The sequence below is a fragment of the Canis aureus genome, chromosome 11 (genome assembly GCF_053574225.1).
Source record: "Canis aureus isolate CA01 chromosome 11, VMU_Caureus_v.1.0, whole genome shotgun sequence".
Taxonomy (NCBI): domain Eukaryota; kingdom Metazoa; phylum Chordata; class Mammalia; order Carnivora; family Canidae; genus Canis; species Canis aureus.
The window spans coordinates 51,856,876-51,881,537 of record NC_135621.1 but is presented as its reverse complement, the minus strand read 5'-3'; the positions used below and the strand labels follow the sequence as shown (position 1 = coordinate 51,881,537).

The 24,662-nt window shown below is 50.1% G+C and overlaps 1 long non-coding RNA gene and 1 other non-coding gene across 19 annotated transcripts in view; both read left to right on the top strand.

The window, feature by feature from the left end:
- LOC144324087 (uncharacterized) overlaps positions 1–24,516 on the top strand; it is a 38,346-nt gene extending 13,830 nt beyond the window's left edge. Inside the window, exons 3-8 of one of the 18 annotated variants that reach the window (XR_013389479.1) lie at positions 231–254; positions 1,788–1,886; positions 2,918–3,332; positions 3,749–3,915; positions 4,007–4,144; positions 7,137–7,666. This is a non-coding gene — a long non-coding RNA (uncharacterized LOC144324087). Of the gene's footprint in view, positions 1–230; positions 255–1,787; positions 1,887–2,917; positions 3,333–3,748; positions 3,916–4,006; positions 4,145–7,136; positions 7,667–20,308; positions 20,817–23,231; positions 23,703–23,939; positions 24,198–24,328 lie in introns of those variants that run through there. The other 17 variants (XR_013389471.1, XR_013389477.1, XR_013389476.1 and 14 more) reach the window with 17 other exon arrangements.
- LOC144324462 (U6 spliceosomal RNA) lies at positions 20,193–20,297 on the top strand. Its single transcript, XR_013389968.1, has one exon. It is a non-coding gene; the product is annotated as a U6 spliceosomal RNA (small nuclear RNA).
- Positions 24,517–24,662: the final 146 nt, after the last annotated feature.

Below are 24,662 nucleotides of genomic sequence, written 5' to 3'. Positions count from 1 at the left end.
AAGCTAGATTAAGCTTTTCTTCTGATGAGTCTGCCTCCGGATTGTCTCTTTTTAGTCTAAAAACAACCTGGCCATATCAATAAAGAAAAGTCTGAAAAAAAAAAAAAAAAGCCACAGCTGCATAACTGCTAAATGTTATTTTTCCTTTTTTTTTTTTTTCCAATCTTGGTCCAAATGCTGTCCTGTTTTCACCCCACCATCCTGCATCCTACTCATGAACCTGGCATCAGAAGCCTCAGTTGCCCATTCTTACGGTACATTAAATTGGCTCAACTGACCCCTTCCAGATAGGGGGCTTTCCTCTGTCTGTCTGTCCCTCTGGGTCTACTCTGCGTCTCCCATCTGCTCTGGCCCTTGGGGGCCCCTGACATCTCTGTGTGTTTAAGTTTCAGTTCCATCCTAACTCAGCCACCTCTGTAATGGCCCCGTCCCCCAGTAGACTCACGTTCTGAGATACTGGGTATTAGGGCCTGAATGTGGTTTGGGGGAGCTACACTTTAGCCCATACTTTCATTCCCTCTGCTCCCTCCCTCTGGGGTCCCCGGGGCCCTCCAGAAGGTCACAGCTCTTGTCAGACAGCCCCAGCTGGTTCTGTCCCATCCCTGTCAGGCCTAGTGGAGTTAACAGTGCAGGGGAGGGGAGGACCCTTACCAGCCCTTGGGGTGTCTGCACCCACACCTTCATAAATAGTCCTTTTATCCCACTCTCTCCCATTATCCTTGTTGAGCATGCCTTCTGTCTCCTGCTGGGCTCCTGCTGGTTATACCAGGGATGGTGCACACCCAATAGGGCCCCCTGCAGCTCTGAGGATTTCTGGGGGTGCCACCTTGCTTCAGTTTTCCCGTGTACCATCTTTTCTTGGCATTGGGATATACTGCCTTGGTCATGTATGACAGACTTGAGGGTAGAGAGGGAGATGACCTCATGTGACAATAAAGCAAATTCCTTAAAGAGAATGTTACACACTCCCTAAGACTCCTCGCCCCTCAGGGCCCTTCCTTCACACAGATACGTGTTGAATGTCTGAATGTTCCCCTTGGCAGCTTCTCTCTTTCTTCCAGCTGCCAGCTCCAACTCTCAAATTACTGTTATTTCTTTTGTCTTATCCAGTTCAGTGGGCCCCCCTCCACACTTTCAGCCCATCCAGGCCATTCCCTGGGGGCTTCGCATTTCACACCCAAAGAGGCTGCCGGTCCTGGGCCAACTCTAGGTGCTCCCTGAAGACTCAGCCACCATTTGTAAACTAACAATTTCCTCTTCTGTATTACGGTCTCTTTCCACTTAATACTGTAGCATGACAATCTTTCCATGTGTTATGCACTCACGTTGTTCCAAAGAGGCCGCGTGCCTCCATCTACCTGATGATTCCCCTGTTGTTGGATATTTATGGCATTTCTACTTCATTCAACAAATCTGTAGACCCAGTTCCTTCCTTCTCCATTTCCCTGATCTCGGGGGTGTGGAAGTGGTCTATGACAGTGTTTTCATCACCTTGCCACACAGAAAGCTCTGACTTCCCCTGAGTTACCTTAAGATGGTGGCTGGTGGTGGTGCTTATCCTGGGCCTAAGGTTCTCAGGACCTCCATTGAGAAAGGGACTCATGAGGACTGGAAAAGCTCTCTGTAGACCTTGGAGCCCATCTGAAAGGGGTCATTTGGGAAACCTATTGAATGTAGAGCCCGTGTTTGCCACCAAACATTTTAATAGCTGCTACTTGCCCTACAGACCCTTCTATTTAGCATCCTACCACCTATATGACAAGCCAATGAGAATGGTTGCTTTTTAGGTTGAGCCTAACAAATGGAGAATTTCCCAAAGTCTAGACCATGGAACACCGGTCACATGGCATCCTCTGAGTAAAGAAGAATGTTGAGTGGTTAAAAAGGTTTGGAAAACACTCTGTCCACTTCTACTAATGTATTTAGTAAAGTCTCAGAATCAGGCAATAATAAAAAAACACACTCGTTTTTAAAACTCAGTATTTCCCAAAGTTATTAGATCTTTCTTTCTTTCTTTTTTTTCTTTTTCTTTCTTTCTCTCTCTCTCTTTTTTTTTTTTTTTTTTTTTTTTTACATAACACCATTTATCATCTCACAAAGCTTGAGGTTCATGGAATAGACTTTAGGAAAGGAAAAATTGCCCAAAGAAATGTGGCCTGCAGGGCTCTTCTGAGTAAAGAGAAAGGGGAGACTTATCAAAGATGGTCAACTTTATAATCATGTGAAAATTGCTGATACAAACATGACAGCTAACCAGAGTGTGGGCTCCGTGAGGACAGTCCTTGGTTGGGCTAACCAGTGGCAGTCCTGGGGCATATTGAGTGGCCCCGGGAGAAAGTACAAATTAGATCACGGAAGGTTTGAGTAAGATCCGGAGTCATAGGTAGCATTATCACAGCTACACACATAAGGAGGGAGTTAGGGGTATTTGGGACACCCTGTGAATTTTTTGAAGAAAAATCCTTCTGTTTTCCTAAAATGTTCCTAACTACTCTTTGTGAAGACTGGATTCTGAGCTGGGGGGTGGGGGCTCTGTCCTTAGACTTCCCACTTACCCAGCAACCTGGCACGGTTCTATTTAGGCAGCACAGGAATACCTGGAGGCCAGGTATCTGGGCTTAGGTCCGCCTTTCCCTCCTGTTTATTTTTCTTTAAAATATTTTATTAATTTATTCATGAGAGACACACAGAGAGAGGCAGAGACACAGGCAGAGGGAGAAGCAGGCTCCTCTCAGGGAGCCTGATGCGAGACTCAATCCCAGGACCCCAGGATCATGACCTGAGCCAAAGGCAGAGGCTCAACCACTGAACCACCCAGATGCCCCTCCCTCCTCTTTAGAAAAAGGCCTGGGAAGTGGGGTAGGTCCCAACTCTGTCATTTTATGCCATTTAACCTTGCCTGGGGTGGTTTTCCTAGGTGCCAAATAGGAGCTACAGGGTCAGGAGCAGCTGGGACCTGACCTCTCCACCCCACTCCACCCCCTGCCCTAAGACTGTCCAGCCCTGCTCCCCGCCCCCTCCAGCAGCATGGAGCCCAACAGAGAGAGAGACCACTGGGAGTGCAGGTCCAGGAGCCACCAGTTCTCCACGAACCCTGGCCTGGAGCTGCAGCAAGGGAGATGTCTGCTTACCCCAGAGAGATGGAGGGAAAAGGGAGAGGAGTAGGCCAGATTTGCCCAGGGTCAAAAGAGTCGTTCGCTGTGTGGTTGGTCTGGGTGCCTACTTCCGTGTTTCCAGCCAGACCCAGCTGGGCAGAGCATGAAACTGGCCCTTCTCAGCCAGCTTCCCACTGGAGTGACAGTTCGGTCCCTGGATGGAAAAGCTGCCTGGCAGTGAGTACTAGGGGCACCCATCTAGTTTGCTTCTCGTCCAAGGGGCTGGCTATGTGCATTTGGGCTTCCTTGCAAAGGTGTCCACTTGGGTGCATGGAGTCTCAGAGATACGCATCTGTCTCTGGTTCATGCTCCCCAGTGAGAGACAGGATAGCAGTGGCCCCAAAGCAGAAGGTTGCCAAGAGGTCAGAGGAGGAGGAAAGATGCTCACAGGCAGCTGGGACCATGCAGAGGGCCAGGACCCCGAGGCCCATGGAGAGGGGCAGGGATAGGAGTCTAGCACCTTCAGAGCTGGTGGTGGTATTGAAAGAGCCCCGTAAGAATAATATCGATGGCAAAAATGAGAAGAATACCGACAATGAGGGCAATGGCAGCAACAGAAATGATAATAGTTCCTGCCTTCTTCGTTTAACTAGTATTCCCTGAGTCCCTCCCAGGTGCCAGCACCTGCTGGGCGTCCAGCATGGAAGTAGCCAAGGTCCTTGCCCTCGTGGCATTTACAGTCCAGCGTGGAATCAAGCTGAGCTTCCAAATACATAGTCACACTGTGATCATGGCAGCATTTCTTGAGAGAGCTTACCAGGTACCAAGCATTACACTCTTGAGCTGTATCACGTCTTTTAGTCCTTGCAATAAATTTACGTGGCTAGTGCTTTTATCATCCCATTTTCCAGATGAAGAAAAGGAGGCTCAGAAGGAGGAAATGCTATGCCTTCAGACGTACGGTATGAAACTGAACTCGGACAGAGAAGGACCCAGACTGACCAACCACCTTTCCTGCTCTTGGAGGGGAGGCTAAGCCTGACACATAGGTGAGGGGGGCACATTTACCTGCGAAGGTGAGGTGGGTGATGGTACATCAGGGCCATGTGTCAAGCGGCCACGTGTGGAATGCCAGGCTCTAGGACCCTGTGGGTGAGGCCGATGGGAGAGATGTGGCCAGGGTGCTTTCTGTCCCACCGCCCCATCTGAGGGCTGACGACCTGCTGTCTGCACCTGCAAAGGTGTGGCTCAGCGGATACCCACTGAGTTGTGGGATGCCAAGGAGTTTTCCTGCCAGGAACATGTGCATTTAATGGGAGTTGTGAAGACCCGGTATATCTTGTGGGTCAAAGGATATTTGGGTGTGAGGTCAAGTCTGGATGTAGGAGCAGTCAGGGTGGTTAGGCTGGTGGGGGCAGGCTGGTGGGGCAGGGTCCCTGTGCATCAGGGAGAGGAGGAAAAGGCTTGGTGGACCCCAAGGGCCAGCCCGAGGTCCGTGACTTTCTCCTGGGGCTGAGGCAGCCATCCATCGGTGGTTCGGGCTGGACTGAGCTGCAGAGGCCCAGCTCTGGTGCAGGCCCATGATGGGATGGGGATGAGGCTTGGGTGGAGGCCTCTGAGCTTCCCGGGGGCTGCCTGGAGGAGAGTCTTATGCCTTGTCCTTTGACAGGCCCACCCAGTCGTCAGGTCGTCAGCTCTCTGGAGCCGCCAATCTTTCCTTCAGGGAATTGCTTCCTTTGGGGCTTTTTGCAGCCTGAGCAAAAGGGGGAATCTCTCAGGCTCCCTGGAGAAGCACACCTGACTGAACCTGGAATTCGAGGGCATGGCCAACAACCCTCTGAGAGTCAGGGCAGAATGGCCCCAGGTGCTCCAACCAGCAGGGGCTCCTCAAGGGCTGCACACGGGAATCACCTGGGAAACCTAAAACACTTCTGATTTATGGGCCCCAGAGGTTCTGACTTAGTTGGCCTGGGGTGTGACAAAGGCGTCAGGATTTTAAAAGCTCCCCAGAGGATTCTAGTGTGTGTGGCCAGAGCTGGGGGCCGCTGCCCCCACAGCACTCGGCGGCGTTTTAGTCGGCCGTGACCCCGAAGCCCGTGGGCCTCCCCAGCTCAAAGTCCTGTCGGACACCCAGGGGCTGGCTCCCGTTAGGGTGAGTGTAAGATGAAATTTCTCGAAATGCCCCGAGGTCCCGAGAGGAGAGTCCCGGATTCCCAATGGGACCTCCTGAGGCCTGACACCGAGAGGGCCGTGTCCTCAGCGCCTGTCTCTCTCCGTCCCTCATAACTGTTCCCTCCTGCCCCGAGGCAGGATCCCCACCCCAATCTGCCTCCAAACCAAAATTTTTCTTTGACAACCATTAAAGATAAAATGTTAAAAGTCATCTAAGAAGACACGTGTAACCCACTGGAAATTTCAGGGCCGTGAGTCATCGCGCTCCTGGGCCCCTCAGATTCTTATGTAAAGTTGAGTCACTTTTTGTGAAGTCCGTGCACAGCAGACAAAAATTGGAAGGTTCTCAAGATGTGTGTGTGTGAGAGAGAGACAGAGAGAGAGAAAGGGAGCAAGAGAGCAAGAGCCTTGTCATTTGTAGCTTTAAGACGCTGGTGGTAACTGAGTTAACTTCAGAGGTTGCTCCTCCCTCATACTTGTTCTCGCTCCCGAGGGCAGGCGTGCAGACTCCGTCATCCGGCGCTTGGGCTCAGGCATGACTGTCCCTGGATCCCCAGGACCGGCAGGGCAGTGTGGGTGGGATGCCTCTGTTCCGCTCATCCTGTGGCGGGGGGCCCTGCACCCCTACTGTGTGCAGGCCCCAGAGCCTGAGAGGTGGATCAGACCCGTCTGGGCTCTGTTCTGGCTCTGGATCCTTTATTTCTGGATTTCTCAGAAAAACACAGAGGCAACAAAAATAAATACATTTAAAAAAACAAAACAAAACGCAGAGGCCGTGGAGCAGGATCCAGGAGGACAAAAAAAGAATTGTAGACACTTCAAGGGAACAAAATGAGGGAGCCCGTTCCCTGGGGAATAAAGTTGCTCTTTGAGAGTTTGACCATAAAACTGACACACAGACACGGAGCAGACCGAAGCAAAATCGCCCTTAAAAAGAGAGAACGGGCCCAGGCCGGCAAGATTAATTTAGGTGTAGAGGGAAAGATGCGTGTCTGAGGGGGCCAGGTCTGCAGCGGGGGTGTTGAAAAGGGCCAGGCCCCAGAGTGTGGCCACACCCGGCTCCCACTGCCTCACGGGGGGGAGAGGGAGTCTGGCTGCCTCCTCCCAGGGATGGGTGTGCCTGGGCCGAGGGGGGGGGCAGATGCCTCCCACTGGTGCTGCCCAAGATGTTCAATCTATACCCCATGAGGACTGTCCCTGGTTTTGAGTCCAGGCTCCCGAGGACTAGCTCCCCAAGAAGTGTGCCATGGGGAAGGGGTGGCATGACATGTACAGACGAGAGGGCCACCAGGTAGTGATCATTCTCCTTGTGAATGAACAAATCCTCCTGTGCGTTTGCCCCACGGGACTCCTTCCCTCCATCTCCAAAATGAAAGATATCAGGAGAGCCCCTGGAGGTGGTGAAGTCATCATAAATGCCACCCCCCACCCCCGGAACCCACTGACCTCCCCAGGAGGTGTCCCCAGTGTGCCACAGGCCCCGCCCCTTTCTCTTGCTCCTGAGCTGTGCTCTTCAGTAAGGGAGCCACTAGCCTCATGTGGCCATAGAGCCTCAAATGTGGCTAGTCTGAATCAAGATGTACCCAAAGGGTCAAATTCCTATGGGATTTTGAAGACATAGTATGAAAAAAGGATGCAAAATATCTCAATAATTTTCTAGGGGTGCCTGGCTGGCTCTATTGGCAGAGCACGTGACTCTTGATCTCGGGGTCGTGAGTTTAAGCCCTCTGTTGGGTGTAGAGATTACTTAAAAATAAAATCTTTAAAAAAGAATAATTTTCTATATTGATTTCATGTAGAAATAATAATATTTTGGCTATATTCAAGAACATGTCATTGAAACAAATCTCTGGCTTGTTTCTACCTTAGGTCCTGCCTCCAGTACCTCCCAAATGAAAATAAAGGGACAAAGACAGCAGAAGAACAGACAACAGCTGCAGAATTTTGGAAGCCAGAGTCAGATGGGTGAGGGGACACGGACTTCCCTGACCGGATATAGTTAAATTCGACATTGTTGTTCATTGTTGTGGGTCGAGTAGTGTCCCCCTAAAGCTCATGTCCACCCGGAACCTCACTAGGTGATCTAATTTAGAAATAGAATTTTGCAGATGTAATTAGTTAAGTTAAAATGAGGTTTGAGAGCACCTGGGTGGCTCAGCGGTTGAGCATCTACCTTTGGCTCAGGTCGTGATCCCAGGGTCCTGGGATCGAGTCCCACATCCGGCTCCCCACAGGGAGCCTGCTTCTCCCTCTGTGTCTCTGCGTGTCTCTCATGAATAAATAAATAAAATCTTAGAAAATAAAAATAAAATAAGAGATTTGACTGGATTAGGGAGGGCCCTCAGTCCAGTGAGGCCTCGTGAAGATACAGAGACAAAGAAATAAGCCCATGCTGGCTGCAGGCAGTATGGGAGGGGGCCTGGGGTTACCCAAACAACTCCTTGGCTCCAGAGGGTGGGGGCAGGGGAACGGGCTGTGGGGGAGAGAGCCACGTGGCTTAGCCAGCCCGGACTCATGTTTTCCTTGGCTGGGGCTGGGATTCCTCTTAAGGTTTCTGCCCCCAGAGAGCAGCGAGCCTGAACCGGGTAGTGGCCGGATGCCGTGTTTCATTCTGACTGTCCAGGCTGAGACAGGGACCAAAGATCATCCATGGAATGTGTGTGCCGTCCTAGTGGGGGGCTGTGGGATTGTCTTTAGAGGTGCGAGTTCAAGGGGCCCAGACTCAAAGACGGTCTGACCCAGAACCCCCAAATGGCCCACACTTTTGGAGGGCTCTTGAGTTGCAGGGAGGCAGGCTGGACTGTTCTGGTTCCTCCTGAGTTTTCCAAGGGATCCCAGAGGTGACCTTGAAACTACTGTCTGGAGCTTCTGTCAGAAGAGACTCTCCCTCCTCTGCACACTGTAGCACCCAGTATTATTATTTTTGTTGTTATCGTTGAATGGCTTTCCAAGAAACACTCAGGTCAAGAGCTCAGGTCATCCACTTTTTGCCATGCAGGCCACCTGCGCCTAACCCAGCCCCTTCATGTTTGCTTGAGTTGTCCTGGTTGTCCGTTCTGCCTCTGAGATCCCATCTCTGGGGGATTTGTCACAGCTCAAAAAGGAGCAATAATACAGCAAGTCATTCTTTCTACAGATATTTACCAAGTGCCATCAGGCCCCGTGTCAGACCTCTTCCAAGCACGCGGTAATTGGATTAGCGCTCCCATCCCCTTTCTGGACAGTTCTGTGGGGGTTCTCTGGGCCTGCAGGCAGTGCCTGAGCTCAGGCTGCTCTGGGGAGCATGGATTCTGACCAATGAACAACTGACCTGGCAAAGGACCCAGACTGGGCACAGTATCAAAGTGAGGGTGAGAATGGGGCACCTGGGTGGCTCGGTCGGTTGAGCATCTGCCTTCGGCTCAGGTCATGATCTCAGGGTCCTGGATCCAGCTCTGTGTCGGGCTCCTTGCTGAGCAGGGAGTCTGCTTCTTCCCCTCCCTCTGCCTGCTGCTCCCCCTGCTTGTGCTCTCTGTCAAATAAATAAATAAAATCTAAAAAAAAAAAAAAAAAAAAAAAGCCAAAAAAAACCCAAAAAAAGGGTGAGAACTGGCCAACCCTGTCTGTCATATCCAGTCTCTGGCAGGGTCTGGGTGCCTCTGCCTCTCTCAGCAGGGAGCCTGTTTCCCTCCCTGGGCCTGTCTCCAGCTCTCAGGCCTCTCCTCCTGCCTGTTTCTTATCTCTATTTCCAGTGTTTAGAAAATGTCATCCTGAGTGGCCAGGGCTGTGAGCTGCTGTGAGAGCAAGGAGAGTTTTGCTGCAGGGTGATGGGGTCCCCGGGGCCTGGTTTCGGTGCTCAGAGCTTGTCAGAGTTGCAGGGACCACCAGAGACCAGCCACTCCTGCCAGACGCCCGCTCGCTGGCCCCACCAGCCCCCTTCTATTTCACCTTGGGAAGGTTGAGATTTGGAGTTTTGCAGGGAATTCAATGGTTTCTCTAGACCCCAACTTCCCCCTACCAGCACTTTTTAAACTGGAATCCAGGGACACCCACTCTGCTTCTCTTGATCAACACAAGGCCAGAAGGCCGACCTCGTCTGCTTAGGAAGAAGCCCTACCAGCATCCATGTGCAGACAGCACTCCTGCGGCGCCAGGGGCCAGGAGGGCTGGGGGGGCAGCCCCGCCTCTGAGAGGCCTGATGCCCTTTCATGCTGGCAGCACAGGCTTCAAGGACTCAGTGTCCTGGGGTGACAGAGGCCCCAACCTGCTGTCCTTCAGATTATAAGGACTCCAGTCACTAGCTCTTCTAGTCTCTTGGCCATTTTCTCTTTCCCATGAGGACTGAAAAGAAGAAACAAATGGATGTTAGTTCCGGCAATGAGGATGTGGATAAACTGAGGGTTGGGGGGTGTCTTGAGATCGGGGGTGGGCAGACTGCTGATAGAGCTTCTTCCCCTGGCAGGTTATTCATAGACCAACCCCTCCCCACGGGCTTTGGTGTATACCAAAGAGGCACAACCAGGAGACAGATGTTTTCTCCAGATCTTTCCAATCTTATGGCTTTTATAATTAGACCTGGAAAAACATCTTTCCTTTTCTTCATTTCTTTGAAAAAGCAAGATTGGCTGAAACACAAAGCGATCATTGGAACCTTTTGAAAGTAGAAAAAAATAAAGAGATGACCTTTTGAGAATCATGCTTCATTTCCCCATTCTGCCTCCCCATCTCTTCCCCATGGCTCCTGCCCCTGCCTCGGTGAAGAAAATGCCCCTGCTGTGGCTTTGACTCTAGAGGAGATGGGAGACCAGATAACAGCCCAGTGTTTCAAAGCCATTTTCCCCAAGGACCCAACTGCTTGCAAAGTCTCTGAAGAAACCTTGGCCAACCTCCTGGCCCAGCTGCTGGCCTTGAAACCGAGGCTGCTTGGCCTGTCCAGGAAGCCCGTAAATCCCCAAGTCGGCAAGAAACTACACTCTGGAGCTTGCCTTTTGCTCAGATGCCTGGCTGCAGGCCCTGGACTGTCCTCAGCCAGTCTAGAAGCTGGTGTAAATAAGCACGTTTATCTAAGGTAGACCTCATTTTTTCTGAGGAATTGTATCCCCTCGGGGGCATCAGCAATCAAAAAGTTCATTGTTCCCTTTGGGAGCCATAGCTCTTTCCCACCTGACAGTTGATATTTAATTGATGGCTGCTGTTCTTCATAGGGTTTTCAGCACATCACATGGTATTAGTACAATTTCAGCTAAATGTTAACTCCTTTGCTTCTGAGGCACAGAGTGGTGGCTCTCTCAATACCCATCTAACCTGCCATAAGCCCCCAAAGGGATAGTTGCACATATATCACAGGTCACAAATTCTCAAGTCTTGCATTCCTGGAGACCGGAACCAAGCACAGCTTGCAGATGATAGCTCCTGGGAGTTGAGGCAAGCTGTGAGGGCTTCAAGTCTGGGAGAAAAGAAGGACCCTTTTCTCTCTCGAGGGTGAGAGACCTGGGGAAACCAGCCTGGAAGCCTTGAAGACGTGGGATGTCAACATTAGAGAGGTACAAGATGGCCAACAGGCAGAATTTGGGACCCCACCAGGGCCATGCAGCAGATGTGGGGCAGATGAAGCCAAACAGCTCATGGGGTAAATCTTCAGGACCTGGACGTGGCAGTGGGCTCCAGGAGAAAGCAGGGGAGTTCTAGATACAATCCAGGCTGCCCTCAAAGCTCAAGAGCCTCAGGAGAGAGGCCGCCAGCCAGACTGGCTGCCACAGGCCTATCTTCTACCCACCTTGTCTCCTCAAAGACTGCCTGGCCTCAGGCCAGTCCCTGCACCCGTGCCTCGGGTTTTCCCATCTGTGGCAGGGGATGGTGCTACTGAAGGAAAGGATGGGGACTCAAAGGCTGAGGGAAATGCTTAGTACAAGGAAGGAGCCAAGTGAGGAGGGGTGACTGCTGTGGGGACCACCGGCCACATCTTGCCAGCTGAGTTCCATCTTGAGCCTGGGAGCCAGCAGGCTTTATAACCACAAGCGATCCTGAGATGGCTCTTGAACCACAGTGCTCGACGGGCCGGCAGGCCTGGCCCCCTCGTGGGCTCAGGGCCGAGCCTCCGCCGGCCGGGGCCCTTCTGCCTCTGGGGCTTGTCTCAGGAGCTCTTGGTGGGCTGACATTGCCCCGAGAGATCCTGGCCAGCCCTCCCCCCTTCTCCCCAGCCCTTCCTGCTTGGGTGTTTGGGATTAACATGCATCCCTTGAACCTTTTCATTTTTCTACCCAGATGGAAACTTGGCCAGCCACCAGGCCTGGATGTGCTCGCGGTATGGCTGGGCTCAGGCCAAGCCCACGGTAATTATAATCACATGTGAGGCGCCCGCTGGCTCGCTGGGCGCCGGGGGGCCGGGGGTGAGCACGGCTGCCAGCGGGGAGGGCCTGGGCTGGGCGCTGGGCTCCGGGCTCCCGGCTCCAGTCAAGCGTGCAGACAGCGGGGCCTTGGGCTCCTGCCCTCCCCTCTCTGACCCTCAGTTTCCTCGATTAAATAAAGGGATGGGCCTACAGGCCCCAGGAGGGCCCTGCCTATGCTCTGGGAGTCCCAGATAGCATCAGAGGTGGACGGCTCTCAGGCGGACCGGCCCCCTGTGCTCTTCCCAGCCCTGGCCTGGCCTCATATGTGCACAGAGTGGGGCCTGCCCCTGCCCTGCTTCATCGATCTAGATGCTTTCTCACGAGACACAGCGCCACAGGGGGTACCGAGACGGGCACGATCCCATGGGTTGGGAGAGGGTGGGTTTGAGAGTGCTTAGGGAAGAGTCTGGAAGGAGAGATAGAAGAGTGTCCAAGACAGCCTCCGCAGCTGCCCATGTGACATCCCATGTGCATAGGCCCCTCTGCTGGATTTCATCTATTTTCCAGTGTAACACTATTCTGAGCATGGATGCGGCAGCCTGGAGAGTCCTTCACCCAGGGGGTTGTCATGGCTTTTTTCCATTCACAGTGGAGTCTCAGAAGGCTGTCATGAGGAGCCGTCGAAGAGCCGTGAACAGTGTGGTTCGCTGGCTAACAGGCGTTGCCACTGGCAGGGGTCACATTCCCAAGCACCCAGTCTGTGTAGAGGTGAGGGAGGGGAGAGTTTGTCCAACTTCGCAGAACCCTAGCAGGTGCTCTCCCTCACCCCGCTTTCTACCTGCATGTGTGCCTCTCTTCCTTGGCCTCTCGTGTCTTTCTCCGCTGGATTTCTCATTCCCTCTTCTTCCTTTCTCCTTTCTAAGAGCCCAAAGATGTGGGGGAAAGAGCATGGCCTGGGGGTCAGGCAGCTTTGACCTCCGAGCCTCAGGCTTCTGGTCTACGAAATGGGGTGGCGGGGAGGGTTACTGATAACCTAACCACGGTGTGGTTGGTGAGATTAAGTAGGACGATATGTACAAAGCTTCAGGCCGGGCAGAGAAAAGTGTCAATAAAAGGCAGCATTATTTATCCAAAATATCGACCAAAATTCGTCTTAAAAGATTGGTTATACTCAATTAACGTTTATTCCCATCTTTAATAAAAATCAGGTAATTCCAACTTTTCTCTTCCTTGCACTTATAAAATCGAATGACCATATTCAGATGGATTGGTCTCCATTGCCTGTGGCTTCTGGTTTTCCTTGCTAGGATCTAACTTACAACCACGCTGCCAGGGGCGTGGGGAGCTGAGGACCCCCATGCCCTCCGCCGGAGGCCCAGGCCCTGCAGAGGCAGGCGTGCTGCTGTGGTCCCCCAGTCTGGAGGACCAGCGCCCCTCGGGCCCCCCTTCCCACCTGCTCAGCAGAGCGGCTGCCCCCACTTCTCCGCTGTGCTTGGCGGCAACAAGGGGTTCAGAAGCCACTGTGTCCTGGGAAGAAGGGAAGGGGCATGGGAACTGAGAGATAGAAGAGACGTTTTACAACATGTTTAGACATGAATACAGGCAAAATATTTGTCCCTGCCCAGGGCACACCGTGGAGTGCCAGACACGTGGGAAGGGGACAGGGTTAGGTGTGACACCCGTGGGGGGCGCTGGCCAGTCAGCCCTCCCTCTGCCTTCTGCCTCTTTATTGCAATGTGAGGGACTAAACACCGAGGTCCCCTTGGGTTTGGGATCCTAGCCTCCCAGGACTCTCTGATTTGTGGGAGCAGAAGTCTGGTGTGCTTGGCATGAAGGATGGGACCCTTCCTGCCTCCTCTCCATCCCCGGGTCCGGGTCCTTCCCCCAGCCTGTGAAAGGCCGGGGCTCTGCTCCCTCAGACGCAGACAACCAGACACGACGACACTTCCCAGGGTCCTGTGACCCTCTCTTGAACCACTGTTCCACCTTGCTCCCTCCTTTTACTCCTGAGACCTCCCAAAAGCGTTGGGGGTACAGGCGGTCTTGCCCCGCACCTCTCAGGCCCTGGAGGGAAAGCGCGGAGGGTGTGCTCACCGGCAGGGAAGGACGTCGGCCTGATGGCTGCGCGGCCTTCTCGGGATCGCCTGAAGCTCGCTCGCTCGCTCGGTTCTGCTCCCAGGTGGCTGTGTTTGGAGCAATGAGCCTGTTTTCATTTCCTCGAGCTGCTGTAACGAATTACCACCAACTTGGTGACCTAAAATAACAGAAATTTATTCTCTCACAGTTTTGGAGGCTAGAAGTCTGAAATTAAGGTGTTGTCAGGGCCACAACTCTCTCCAGAGGCTCTGGGGGAGAATCCTTCCTCCTGTCCTCTGCCTTCCAGTGGCTTCCAGTGGCTTCCAGCGATCCTCAGCTTGTGGCTGCATAGTTCCAGTCTCTGCCTCCGTCTTCACATGGCTTTCCTCTGTGTCTGGCTCCTCCTTCACGTGTTTCTTGTAAGGACACCCACTATTGGATTCAGGGCCCACCTGAATGATCCAGATGATTTCATCTCCAGGTCCTCAGGGACACCTGCAGAGTCCTTTTTTTCCACATAAGTGCCCATTCACAGGTTCCAAGGACCAGGACATGGACATACCTTTGGTGGGGGAAACTGTGTCCCCACCAGAGTGCTCCCTCCCTGTCCCCCCTCACCTTTCCAGGTGGCTGGATGAGATGTGGGCATCTGAGCTCCAGACACAGGCTTAGCTCCAATCTGCAGGCTGGCCTGTCGCCCGCGGTGCGGTGGCCCACAGGTCTGAGCCGGCCAGTGGGAGGGATGCTTTCTGGGATGGGGAGACGGGGAGCCCGAGCCAGCTAGTGGTGGGGTCAGAGGGGGAAGGGTGCTGGGAGTTGATTCCCAGGGTGAGCAGAGACTGAGAGGGAGCTGCTGCTGTAGGCAAAGAGCAGCAAAGTGGCCCACGGAGAGGAAGATGGAGCAGGCCCAGAGAGGAGAGGGGTGCCCTGGGGACACCTCGCAGCTCACCGGAGACAGGGAGAGAGCTCTTGCTTCCAGGGACTGCTTTGGCTCCTGGTAGCTCTTCAGACACAGTGCTCTGCAGAAAAAAGAAGAACCTATTCCCTGAGGCGTTGGAGAGCCTTTTTTGGGGGGCCACGGGAGCCTGAGCAAAGAAAGAAAGACATTCCTTGTTCTATGGCTGGAGCCCAAGGTCACCTCCAAAGACTCTTAGTGAAGACATTGCCTTAGCGATGTCACCTTACTGCTCTTCCCATCAAGAGGTGATGTTGTCTCTCCTCCCTTGAATCCAAGCTTGGCAACATGACTTATTTTGGCCAATGAGACCTTAGCAAATGCAAGCAGAGGCTGGAAACCCACTTGCACGTGAGGATTGCCCTCTCTTTGGCCGTGGTTGGAAGGCAGAGACCAGGAAGTGGATGGGCCTGGGCTGGCTGCTGCAGAGGCCACACGGAGAAGTGAGGTAGGTCAGCCTTCCACTTGCTGACTGCTGGATGTGGGAGCGGGAACGTGCTAGACCATCCAGCCCTAGTCAACTACCAGGTGACTATGGCTGCATGCGTGAGCCCAGGCAAGACCAGTGGAAGAACCACCAACTGAGCCCATCCAAACTGCTGACCTACAAAATTGTGAGCCAAGAAAGTGGCTGCAGTCTTGAGCCACCAGATTTTGGGGTGGTTTGCCTTGTACAGTCCCCAGGTAGGAGAGCCTCCAACCCCCCAAATATGGAGTCAGGCCCTGGAGGGAGACTCTGGTGGCTCTCAGGGGTATGTGGCAGATCCCCCATGAGCCATCCACTCCCCCTTTTTTCTTTTTAGGAATGGAACTTTTAGTAACGGCACGAGTCCAGCTAACTAGAGACTATTTTGCAGCTAAGCACGATGACATTTTTACTGATAGAATGGAATGAGAGGGATGCGTGCAACTTCTGTTACTTCTTTAAAAGGAATTTGCTTGCCCTACACTTCCTCGATTCCCCCCTTCCTGCAGGCCGGAATGCAGAGCTGGGGCCAGTTGTCCAGGAGGGTGGACAACCTTGGCAGGGAGGCAGGACCTTTGAAGGTAGTGGCTCCCTTTGCCTCACATGGCTGAGCGTGGGGAGTGGTTCCATGAAAAGGGGGCTGCTATGAAGCCTACTTTCTCATTAGTTGGTCCTTGATTCCCTCTATGGAAAGGACCAACTAATGAGACACCCCACCTTCTGAATTTCCCCAGTATTTTCTCTGCCATATTCTATATGCATCACATACGTAAGATAAGACAGTGACTGATGGGCCTGGTGCCAAAGGATGTAGGGACACTCATTATTTTGATTTGTTTATGTGGGATCTGTTCTTCTGCTTCTGCTCTAGCACTTCAGTTTTCCTCTGGGAGCCACCCCTTCACCTGCTCTTAACCCTTGAGCTTTGGACAGGGCTCACCCCCACCCCAGTCATGAGTCAAGGCTAAGTCAGGACTCATCAATCCAGTAGGAACCCAGCAGGACTTTGGGAGGAAAAGGCCAGAGGGAGCCTTAGAAGAGGGAGTCAGGGCTGGGGAGGAAAACCTCACTGTCCTTGGTGTGTTGAACTGGAGCATGAGATTCTGGGGCTATGAGCAGCCATTTGCCTCCACTAAGGGAGCACTCCCTCAAGAATGGAGCCAACCAGAGGAAGGCTGGTCTGAGAGGGAAGTTCTTGATGGTGCTGTTTGCACACCTGGATCAAGCAAGCCACCCTTGCCCTTTTTTAGTTACTTTAGCCAACAATTCCCTTTTATGCTGAAGCCAGTTTAAATTAGATTTCTATTATTGGCAGACAAGATGATTTAACTAATGCAAGAGGCTCAAACAGTCTGTTGAGTGAATGAATGAGCGAATGCACGAATGGGTATAACTAAAAGTCCCTGCCCTCCTACGGCAGGAATGCTCCTTACGAAGCCAAATCTCCAGCGTGATTTGGGCGGATTTCTTCGAGGAGTGATCCATCAAAACACTGAGTCTATTCATGATCTACAGGTGCCTCCCTGTCTAAGGCAGACAAAGCCTTAGAAGGAGAAGCAGCCAGGCCTGTCTCCATCCTCAAGGAGACAGACACGCACGCTTTCTGTAGCATATTTATTTGTTTGCACGCTTTCCTCCCACCTGCTCCAGGAGGGCGGCAATGTTTGTCCTCTTCAGAGCTGTACTGAACATCCTTTCACGTGTTCCTTGGTCATTTGTAGATCTTCATTGGAGAAATGTCTGTTTTTCTCTCTTGCTCATTTTTATATTGGATTATCTTTTCATTGAATTATAAGTGTTGTTTATATATTCTGGATACAGGTCATTTACCAGATAGATGATTTGCAAATATTTTATTTCATGCAGTGGGTGTCTTTTCACTTTCTTGATGGTACCATTTGCAGCACAAATTTTTAAAATTTTAGCATATTAAAAGAAACTGCTTTATTGAAGTATAATTTGTGTACCATGAATTTCACCCTAATGCTGCGATTCAATGATTTTTTAGTAAACTTACAGAGTTGTGCATCACCATAACCATCATTGTAATCTAGTGTTAGAACATTTCCATCATCCCTCAAAGAACTTTTGTGGCCACTTGCAGGCCACTCCTGTTTCACTGTCAGCCCCAGCCAGCCACTCTGGATGTGCCTGCTTGGGACACATCCTATAAATGGAATCATATGATATGTAGTCTTTAATTTCTTAGCCTAATATTTATGAGGTTTATATGTGATACAGCATGTGTCAGGAGCTTGTTTCTTTTTAATTGCTGACTAGTATTCCATTGTGTATCTATTTACTAGTTGACAGTCATTTGAGTTATTTCTAGTTTTGTGCTATTATGAATAGAGCCACTATAATTTGATGTAATTGTCTTTGTAGCTTGGGCTGCTATAACGAAACACCTAGTCCGGGTGGCTTAAACAACAATTATTTCTCACCATTCTGGAGGCTGGAAATCCAAGATCCAAGTGCTGGCAGATTCAGTTCCTCTTCCTGGCTGGTAGATAGTTGCCTTTTCTCTCTCTTCTCACATGGCAGAAAGAGTGATCTGGTTTCTCTCTTCTTATGAAGACACTAATCCCATCATGGGGGCCCCACCCTCATGACCTCATCTAAACTTAATTGCCTCCCAAAGGCGCCACCTCCAAATACCATTATGTTGGGGGGTGGGGGCAAATAGGGCTTCAACATGTGGATTTGGGGGGACACAAGCATTCAGTCCATAATAGTAATTACTGATATGATTGGATTTACATCTGTCTTTTTGATACGTCTCATGTCTGTTTTGTTCCTGTTTTTCCTTTATTGGCTTCTTTTGTGTTAAATAGCTATCACGTTAATTTCTTTGTTGGTTTTAAACTGTGTTATTTTCTTAGTGGTTCTTCTAGGGATGATATATGCATCTTAGCTTATCACAAAGTAAGAGGATATTTGACATTTTAGGTGACAATTTGTTAGCTAAAATTAGAAATTTGGTATTTAATAAATAAGTAATTTAAATATTTCATAATTCCATTCAATTTATATTACTGCAAATTAGTAGTTATTAAATTAACTTCATAACCATTTCATAAGTAATTATTTCTTTAGTACTTAGGCATTTGGTATGTGATCTCTGTCTGTACCCCTGCCCTGGGGTCTGCACATGTTGGGGACAGATGTGCCTTTCTCATATTGGCATGGGTGTATTTTTTTCACATAGCTATATTCAGAATATGAATTATATATTATGAATATTCCAAGTATTTAGCCTGCTTTTTATCTTATTTATTTTTACCAGCTATTTATTTATTTACTTATTTATTTTTAGTTAAAAATGAGAACAGTTTAATATTAAGAACGATAAGGCAAGGAAGTAGTTTTTGACAGATAAATTTTAACAAAGTTTCAGATAAATTTCAATTTCCCTGCTATTCATATAAAGCTTAGAACAAGCTATCACTACAGCCATATGTTGCTGTCTAAGATATTTTACCAGCTTTTTAAACTTAACATTTTGTTGTAGGCATTTTTATTCACCGTAAGTCTCGGTGAACTTCTTTTATAAAAGCTGCAGTTGGATTTCATTGAATGGGTGGGGCAAACTTCAGTTAACCATTTCTCTGCTTTAGGACATTTAGGCCATTTTCAGTTTTTAGCTTATTTCTTTTCTTTTTTTTTTTCTTTAAGATTTTATTTATTTATTCATGAGAGACACACAGAGAGAGAGAGGCAGAGACACAGGCAGAGGGAGAAGCAGGCTCCCCATGGGGAGCCCAGTGCAAGACTAGATCCCAGGACCCTGGGATCACACCCTGAGCCAAAGGAAGACGCTCAACCACTGAGCCACCAGGTGCCCCTTTAATTTGTTTCTTAATGTTTCAGTGAGCGTCTTTGCCCACCTCACACTTTCCCCATTTCAGAATCTTCGGCAAAAATCCACAGGGGTAAGATTACTCTGTCGAAGAGGACAACTATTTTTGTAGTTCTCCGGTCTCTATGATATTTATGATTTTCCTCCAGAATGGTGGGGTGTAATTGTGATCACACTCATACGCACACTGGGTGCCAACCGGTCTATTTGACATTTGTGTTCCTTTGGTGCTTAGTTAGTTAGTTAGGTTGGACGTTTTTCTGTACATTGGTTTACTGGTCACAATTTGCTTTCTGTAAATGGTTTCTTCGTACCCCCTGCCTTGTTATCTATAAGGCTCTTTGGTTTTAAACTTTCAGTTTATATGAGCCCTTTATGTAATACGTCCTCCTCATAACTGTTTAGGAAGGAGCCAGAGTACAAATACATAAAAACAGATAGTAACCTTTTATCTTTACAGTTTGCTGCTGATATTTCTCTCCACTTGTCCCTTTTCAGTCATTTTTTTTTTTTTTAATGCAGAACATTTACATTTTTCTGTAGTCAAACGGGCTAATCTCTCCTTTGTGATTTTTATCAGTGATTTCCAAGTTTAATGAAAGACATTCTCCCTCTGGAGATTTGATGAATGTTTAAGTCTCTCTTCTAGTTTTCCTAGGTTATTAAAAAATATGGAACTCTTTAATCCCTATAAAATTTTTCTTTAAAGACTCCCTCTGGTCTGAGGCAGAGGATAATTTCAAAGAATAACTTTCTCAAATTTAGCAGTTTCCTTTCCTGGTTTCTTTGCCTGTGTTGGCACTTGGGGCTGAGCCTGACCACGTCCTGCAAGCTGTCTGTCTGTCTATCTGTCTGGACGGAAGGGATAACAGAATCGGAACTTGCCTCTTGAGCTACACCCCCATCCAACAGGCAGCACAGGGTCATGGAAGAACAGGACCCAGAACTGGGTCTGGCCCCTGAGTGTGGACTCTTAGCCTCCCATTCTCCCTCTGCAAAATGGGGCCAAGAGCACCTGACAGACAGGGCTGTTGTGAAGATGGTAGGAGACAAAATATGGAAAGTTCTAGAACACCACTTGGCCTCTCATGGATCTCTCAGGGCCCTGCCTTTGCACTGACTTGACTGCTGGGTCCCACCCCATGACCAAAGGTGTCCCTGAGCCTCCCTCACCACAGAGCGTAGGCAGACCTACCAGAGCAGTTAAGTACTTTACTTTACTTTTTTAGGTGAGAAAATTGAGGGTTAGAAAGTCTAAATGGTGCGCTTGCTTTGGCCACACACAAACTAAAATTGGAAAGATGCAGAGTTAGGATGGCTCCTGTGCGAGGATGACACGCAAATTCATGAAGTATGCCTTTTTTTTTTTTTTTTAAGAAGACGATGTAAATGTCAGAGCAGCCAACGCCCTTGCCTGCTCTGACACACGGCATCCTCCGCTCTTCTTGGCCTCGCCGCACCTCAGCATCCTCAGCACCCTCAGCACCCTCAGCACCCTCAGCACCCTCAATGTGAAATGGAGCTAATTGTCCTCATCGGTCTCCACTGCTGAGGGGTTATTTGATGATCAAATGAAAGGCTCTGAAAAAGGCCACGGAAAAATCCAGAGGCAAGGTAGCGTCCCCATGGGCGGCTCAGTCCACTCCTCCCTCAGCCTGGACACAGACGAGGCCTTGTGTTAGGTCTGCAAGGCTCCCTGCCTCCCCGCCCCTGCTCCCCAGGAGAACCACGCAGAGACTCTGTGAAGGCCCCTTGTGCCCGCTGCTCGCTGGGCAAGAGGCCCAGGGCTTGGCGGAGGCCCCAGGAAGCAGAGCCTGGAGGTGAGCCGCACTCAGACCCCGCCGCGTTCAGCCTGGAGCTGCTTCTGAAGTCTCGGAGAGCCAGGGTGAGGAGGAACCTGGGGTCACGCAGGCCTCCCCCATTTCACAGATGTGAAAGCTCAGGCTCAGAGGGGCAGCCAGTTAGTGGTCATGTCAGAACTTGGGCTGGGGGATCCTGGCTCCCACACTTTCCACTTGGCCTCCACTGCTGCAGTGGCTTCCTTCAGAAGGGCTCCTCTGGCCCTTCTGGAAAATTCTTTGCAATTCGATGACATTTGAGCATAACTGCACGATGTTGGAGGATCAGAGCGCTTTGACAAGCATAGCAAAGCACTAAGAACAAGATGCCTCCACAGTTGGGAGGGAGTTTCCTGGGAATAGAATTTTCCAGAAGGGGAAAGAAGCGTTTTGAGCAGAAGTTTGAGTTTATTGAAACAGCTGGAAGAATGTGGGGGCAGTGGCTGGAGGCAGGCAAAGGTAGTGTGGAAATGTGACACCACCACCCTGGCATTTTGGCATTTAAAAATAAAGTTGCTTTCTCTTTTAGCACTATTTTTGTTTTGTTTTGTTTTATTTTGTTTTGTTTTTTGTTTTTTAAACAGAAGCCAGACTGCTCCCATTGAAGTTTGAGAGGCTAGCAGTGGTCCTGAAACCTGGCTACACATTGGAATCCCCTGGGTGTTTTCAAGATCCCAATGCCCAGATCAAACCCCAAAGCAAGCATATGGGGGTCTCTCAGGGGAGGACCAGGGCCTCAGTAGTTCTTAAAGCTGCTCAGGTGATTTGAATGAGCCGCCAAGGTTGCTCAGACGACCATCAGCCCCTGCATCACTTTGCCTTCTGGTTTGTGAATCTAAATACATAAACACGTGGGGGCAAAGGTGTAATTCTGTTCACCCTGCACACTTGTCCAGGCTCCTTCTCAGGAAGACCACCGGGAGAAATTTCACTTGTCTTCCCCCTCCCACCACCCATCCCCAGTCCAATCTTACTGTTGGGGCCTTACCCCGAGCCCTCCTCCTCTTAGAGGTGGTCCCAAATCAGGATGATTTTTCTTCTACTGAGTCATACTGTGCCTCTGATTTGGGCTCATGGCCAACATGCGAATCTTCCCTGTGGCTTCACCTGACATGGCTTGTTATTTCTGTTTTCAGCTATGTGCATATTCTCTGCCCAAGGAGATGGTCAACCCTCTGAGGACAAGACCCCCATACATTCCCTTCCCAGAAGCCCTGGGTTGTCCAGGAGCCTTCAGTTTAAGACTTGTTGTCCAGGAGCTGAACGAAGTCACTGGATCCACATGGATTATATTCAGCACATTCAATTCTGACAATGACTCTGGAAAATTGGGACTGTGCTATTATTACTTTTTATCCCCACTTAATGATGGAAATGCAGCTTAGCTCAAAAGCTGTGTCACACAGATCAAGGAAGTGGCAATACACCAGGCCCATCGGGCTTCCTTCCCCACTACTAACAGTAGACACGTCCTCAGAGCAGGCAGGATTTTGTTGGGGGCCAAGCCCAGGGAGGCCTGATTGTCCTGGAGACCTCTCTCCGACTGGGCAGTCAGGGAGGCCATCTGTGAAGGGCTGTTTGGTCTCCAGTTCCTCAGGCCTGAGGAGGCAATGTAACAGGGTGGAAGTTTCCACTGAGATCTTAAGATGATAGGTATGGGTTCCCAGGGTCACTGGAAGCAAAGGGCACATTTTATAAGGAAACATTTTAAAACTTGTTTTACAAATCTTACAGCCCTGGGGAAAGGGTCTTGTTATTGAGTGCCAGGTTTGTCCTCTGTGAGGAAGAGGAGTGGGAGGTGCCTGCCTCTTGCATCAGGCCCGAGAGGGGGTTCGTCAGAGCTTCTCAGGGAAAGGAGTATGGGATCCCTACACTATGGGGAGATGGGCTGGAGCTTGACTCTCACTTGAGAGACCCAGAGAGCTAGAGATGGTTGGCCAGCTGCTCAGAGGACGAACCGAAGGACAGGCTGCTGTGCTGAGATCAGCCTGAAGTTCCCGAGTCTTCTGGGAGAAGGGATGCATGGATATATCCCACGGAACAGAACCAGAGAGGGTCTCTTGTGGGTTGAATTGTGTCCCAGGACCCAGGAGTGATGGCTGATGTTCCTGAATCAGGGAAAGAGCCACAGGGAAATGCAGCCCCAGATGGGCCCAAGGGGAAAGAAATGGGGGCTCACCCTGCCTCTGGGCCTCTGTCCCCTTGCCTAGCTGTAGACCCCAGCATTCGGGGTGGTTCTGCACGCTGGGCAAGGCCTTCTCGACCCTATGAGCCCTCCCGCTGACTCTGTGCACAGCAATCCCTTCTCTCGTGCTGCATCATAACTGGTCGCTGACCGTCTCTCTTCCAGGACAGTGGGCGTGTTTTGTCTGCACAGCTCGGTTCAGCGGGGTGCAGTTTTCTGGGTTCACATAACACAGGGCTCAGCAAATTTTTTCTTTTTTTTTTTTCTTTTAACACAGAGAGAGAGGCAGAGAGACACAGGCAGAGGGAGAAGCAGGCTCCCTGCGGGGATCCCGATGCAAGACCTGGTCCCAGGACCCCAGGATCACGACTTGAGCTGAAGGCAGACGCTCAATCACTGAGCCACCCAGGTGCCCAGCAAACTTTTTCTTAAAAAGTTATAATGCTTTCAGCTTTGCAGAGCAGTGCAGTCTCTGTAACAACAATCCGACTCTGCTGTCGTCGTGTGAAAGCAGCCACAGGCCAGACATAAATGAACAGGTGTCCTCGTGTCCAGTGACACTTCATGTACAGAAACAGGCCGCTGGCCGGAGGGCTGTGGTTTGCCGGCCCCAGACCTGCTGTTTCTCATGGACGAAATCACACGTGAGCAAAAGTGAAACTTGCACTACAGTCGTATGAGAACACATTTGTATTTCCAGAATGAGTGTTAAGGCAGAAGAGACCGAAGGATGGGGCTGTTATGAGGGGTGAGTGGATCGGGGCCCGTAAAGCCCTTACTGAGTCATTGACGGGTCCATGATCAACAGATGGTAGTGATCGTTCTTAGCTATGGGAGAGGGCTGTTGTTGGGACCACACTGGATTCGGGACGTCACGTACTTAGAACAGGGCTTGAAACAGTTTTGATCAAATCTAAGACATACTTTTAAAAAATCATGGTGAAATTCACATAATATAAAATTTACTGTTTTAATCATTTTCAAGGGTACAATCCAGTGGCGTCTAATGCATCCACAGTGTGTGTAACCATCAACATTATCTAGTGCTGGAACATTTTCATCACTCTGGAAGGAAGCCCCACGCACACTGAGCCATCATTCCTCATTCTGCTCTCCTCCAGGCTCTGGAAGACATACTTTTTTTTTTTTCTCCTCACATCTTCACATCTCTGAGACCCAGCTGTGCTTACAGTCAAGGGTCTTATGATCAGGGCTTCTCAGGTGGCAGTCCCACGTCGGTGGCTCTTCGGTAGAGTTTTGTGCTTTCTTGGGCATGACGAAAGATACAGAACACAGTGGCAGGGCATAAATTTGATATTAATGAATCAAATATTCATCATCAGAAGACTAACCATAGTCTATGTTCCCTCCAAGGCAACAACCACAAAGCAAGTGCTTTGTGGGAGAAGAAAGGAAGCTACCAATGGTTAAAGCTGGGCTGTATTTTATTACTGAGATGTGTAGAAGATGGGGCCTGTCACATAGGAAGCAAGGCAACTGGAGCCCAGAGAGATTGTGAAATCCCTTGGAATAGATAATAAAAAATTTCAAAGTAATGAGAAGTTGGTGTGACTGGTTCATGCGTCACATGGGACTGTTATTAAGACATCATGTCTCAGGTTCATGGCAGTATTATTTTTCTTGATGGTACATAAAAAACAGCATATCCTGCAATTGATGGCATCTTAAAATGATGATACAATATTAT